Genomic DNA, 4,416 nt, shown 5'->3' with positions numbered 1-4,416 from the left:
CCGAGAAGGTCGGGAAGGTGGTACAATGATAGACGCTATTACATTTACAGGGACCTGAACTTGGGAGAAATATTCCTTCGTGTTGACGCTTTCCATTGATAAACCCTAATCTTCGAACACTACTTGACCACCTCATTCAAAAGCCCTACTCTGGGCGGAAGAATGCTGATGATCAAATTATATAGATGGAAGATATGGATTATGACGAACGTGTGTGTTGTGTGGATTGGTAGGTTGTAGAAGTAGTTTTCGTAAGCTAACCTAACCTACTCGCAAAACAGTGGCAAACAAAATTACAAAATATCTGGCATCTTTGAATTTTCCTATCCGTGTTTGAATTACTTGGAAAAGAGTGTCAAACAAAACTACAAAATATGTGGTATCTTGGAATTTGAATTAATATATTTTTTTCCAGAGCTTTATTCACTTGTTATTATTGTCAAGTTTTTTTATTAAGAAAATTAAAATTTATTAAAGTTTAACATTATGAAATTAAATTTATTATTTTTAAATAAAATTTATTTTTATTTATCTTAAATATGATCCGTTGAAATGTCTCTTCATTTATTGTGTAATGATGGAAGAATTTACTTTTGTGTACTCCATTATTAATTACTATGTAATATATCACTAATTACTATGTACAATAAATATAAATATTTTGAAAAATGGCATTATATATTAATTACTATGTATCATAAACACAAATGGTTTGTAATTAAATTTAAAATTCCATTTTTCATTAGTGTAAAGTATTGAATAGACAATTCTTATGGGTTTTATTTTTTAATTTTAAAAATATAAATTTGAAAAAAATATGTAAAAATAATGTGTGTACAATCTGGACAACTCTCATTATATCAATCTATACTCTAATGACATGACATGTGTACTAGCCCACGGGGCTTTGGATTGACTGTGAATGGGTGCGCTATTAAGGCACTCCTTGCGATAGGTCACTGGTTCAATTCCCCGTGAAAAAAAAAGACATGACATGTGTACTATAATATGAGCATTATATAAAAAAAATTGCCATCATTCAATATTAAATAGATAATTATTAACTTCTTATCATTCTCTTCAATGTCAATTATATATATATATATATATAACCTCTATCTACCAACAAAAATTTAATTATAATAAAAAAAGGTTAAACGAGTATTCATATAACTCATTTTACAGTTTTATTATTGTTTGGAGTACATACAACACATCATGACATTAAAATATTTTATTAAACTAAGTCGTATGGAACCCTATCAATGCGGCCTTTGTTAGAACCCCATGCATCTCACTTGATTCACTGCAAAGGCACACTCTTGCTTCAATTATCATAGTTAACTCTTCGTGCTACCATAGTCGAGGTACTACATTAGGTCTAGTTGGGACCTTTTACTAGGAAGATCCCCTTGACATGTTGGCGGCTCCAGCACCGTCAACAATTCCTTGACATTTTGACGAGTCCAACACCGTCAACAATTCCCTCACATTTTCCCTCCTCCACCATTTTTATTAAATAATCCACCAAAATATTTGTAAAAGGGAATATTCCCCTCCCTCCCAGGTGATTCATATAACCAGATAATATTATGCCACCCTAACCTTCGCCTTGCTAAAGAAACCACACTACAAAAACCTGCAAACCCTTATAATTGCAAATGGCTCGAAAACATTTCTACACTTTTTAATATGTTAAAATGTTATTTTTAAGTTTATAAAGATTTAAAGTTTAGTATTTGACTTGATTGAATCATAATATTCTATTTCTCGGCCACCACTATAAAAATATCTTATAATTTTATTATATATATATATATTTATATTAATAAAATTATAATATTTAAAATTTCATTTATTTGAATTTGTTATAACTAAATCTTATACATATTTGTTTTCATAATTTTTATTTATTTATTTAATTAAATATTCTATTTTATTAATATATTTTGATATAGAATTAAAATAAATTAATAAATTAAATATTAAATATTATAAAATAATATTATAGTAGTTTAATAAATAATATAAAATAAAACTATATACTTTATAGAATTAAAATAATTTAATAAATTAAATATTAAATATTATAAAATAATATTATAGTAGTTTAATAAATAATATAAAATAAAACTATATACTTTATACATAATAAGTAGTGTATTACATTTTTAATGAAATTAAAAAAATGATAATATATATTAAATTTACATATAATCTTAAATATATTTAATTTATAAGGTGTTTTTTTTTTAATGTTTTTTTATACAATATTAAATGTATTTAATTTATGAGTTGTAGATTAGTTGATTTGTGATTTGTGTGAGGTTGAGTCATCCCTAAATTTTAGATTCAAATTTCATAAAAAAAAGATTAAAGATTAAAATCAAATATGATAAAGAAACTATTCCTAAAATTATATATTTTTTTATAAAAAACATTTGATTAAAACTAAAAATAGAAAATTAAATATATATAAATATATATATAATAAATATTATAACAATTCATAATTAATTTAAATATTAATAAAAAATATTATTTGAAAATTTTGAATTTTTAATCTGGTTTGATTAGTTTTCCCATTCTTGTGTCATATATTGTCTTTATAAAGACAATAATTTTTGAGACACTAAAGACAATATTTAAGACAATATTCAAGTTATTTTTTTGTCTCAAGTTAAGACAATTTACTAAAAAATTGTCTCAAACACCCTTTATGTAATAGTGCCAATACTCTTGAGAATTACATTTGATGCTTTGCTTGATTACACTAACGTTTCTCAGAAAGTCCAAAATCCTGTAAAAGTATTCGGGATGCACTGTGAGAGGCATTGGCTTAGTATTACCCACTTGCAGGCAGGGTAACGAGAACCGAAGATGGCCGAAAATTCCAAGTAGAGTGCACGGGAGAGGGTGCCCTCTTCGTTGAAGCCGTGACGGACAACACTCGTTCAGAGTTGGGTATCCTGGAAGACCTGAAACCTTCCTTCGCCCCTCTGCTCCATCACTTTGCTGAGGCTGAGGATGTCCCCGCTCTCATTTTTCAGGTAAACTTCATTCCTCGTACTTTTGGGTGTTCATTTGTCATTCACCCTAACGTTTTAACTGACTTTTATTATGAAAATAATAGGTAACGCGCTTCAAATAAGGGGGCGTTGTTGTGGGTGAAAGTTTCAGCCATAGTCTGTTTGACGGGCGAGGGGCAGCGCAGTTTCTTAATGGAGTTGCAGAGATTGCTAGAGGAGAAGCAAAGCTTTCCATGGAACCAGTATGGCAGAGAGAAGTTCTCAAACCCCACCAGCCTCCTATTATCCGTTTTCCCCACGAAAAGTTCTTTGAAAGTGGAATCCTCGTCAACCCTAATTCTGCCATACAGCTGGGTACTGTGAAGGCTAACGACCTGGTCATCTCTTCATTTTTCTTGAGCTTGGATGCTTTACAAAGGATAAAACAACCCATCGCAGAGGAGTTGGAGGAGCATTGTACCATGTTCGAAGTTTTATCCGCGTTGGCATGGCGAGAAAGAACAATAGCTCTGGGAATTTCTCTTCATCGCGCTGTTAGGCTTATTTTCGTTGTGGACGTAAGGAGGGTGTTAAAGACCCACCTTGCAGAAGGATACTACCGCAACGCTGTGTACTTGGGATGTGCACGCAACGCTACAGCACAAGAGGTTGTCAATGGGTCCCTTTTGCATGCTGTGAAGATGATAAAGAAGGCAAAAACACCTGTAAACGACGAGTGCGTAAGATCGAGCATATCCTTCGTGGAGATGAAACATCCATCCCAAAAGATCATAGATGTGAAAATATGTCCCGAAGACACGTATCTTATTGATTGGTGGTGGTTGCGATTTCATCAGGTAGATTTTGGGTTGGGCAAGCCTAGCATTGTTTGGCCTGGCAAAATTTTATTCTGCCCAATTTTAATGCTGCCTCCGCCAGAGAGCAAGAGCGGAGTGACGATGGTATTCTGCGTGCCACCCCCAACATTGAACGCCCTGCAAACCAAAATGCATCGTTTCATCTGAATTCGTGGTTATAAAATGACGAACAAATTTGGAAAAATGCTCTTTACGTTTTATATATGCTACTAATAATAGCTATGAAATATAAAGTCGTCGATTCATAATAAGGATATGTGTGAATTTATAACATGTATAATAAGTGTTACGAGATAGATAGTAGTTATAGCTTAATTTAAATATAGTTAATAGGAAAATGAACTCTTAACATGGTGTGGTATGATCAATTACAGTTTTAGAAAAAATTAGAAATGAATGTGAAAATTCTATGAGAGAATGTTGTTTTTTAGTGAGCATCTTATCTTATTGGTTGTAATGAAGTTTTATAATTTTATTTTTTTGGAAGTGTTTGGTTTAAGTTGATACGGAGAAACTTAGTTTCAACTCAA

General features: G+C 31.0%; 1 pseudogene; it reads left to right on the top strand.

Moving 5' to 3' along the window:
• The first annotated feature begins 201 nt into the window (after positions 1–201).
• LOC149243591 (3'-N-debenzoyl-2'-deoxytaxol N-benzoyltransferase-like) lies at positions 202–4,033 on the top strand (annotated as a pseudogene).
• Positions 4,034–4,416: the final 383 nt, after the last annotated feature.

Source organism: Pinus tabuliformis, chromosome 8, assembly GCF_031772625.1.
Source record: "Pinus tabuliformis cultivar Carrire ecotype Pingquan chromosome 8, CPIR1, whole genome shotgun sequence".
In the NCBI taxonomy this organism is placed as follows: domain Eukaryota; kingdom Viridiplantae; phylum Streptophyta; class Pinopsida; order Pinales; family Pinaceae; genus Pinus; species Pinus tabuliformis.
This window is presented reverse-complemented; position numbering and strand designations above follow the sequence as displayed.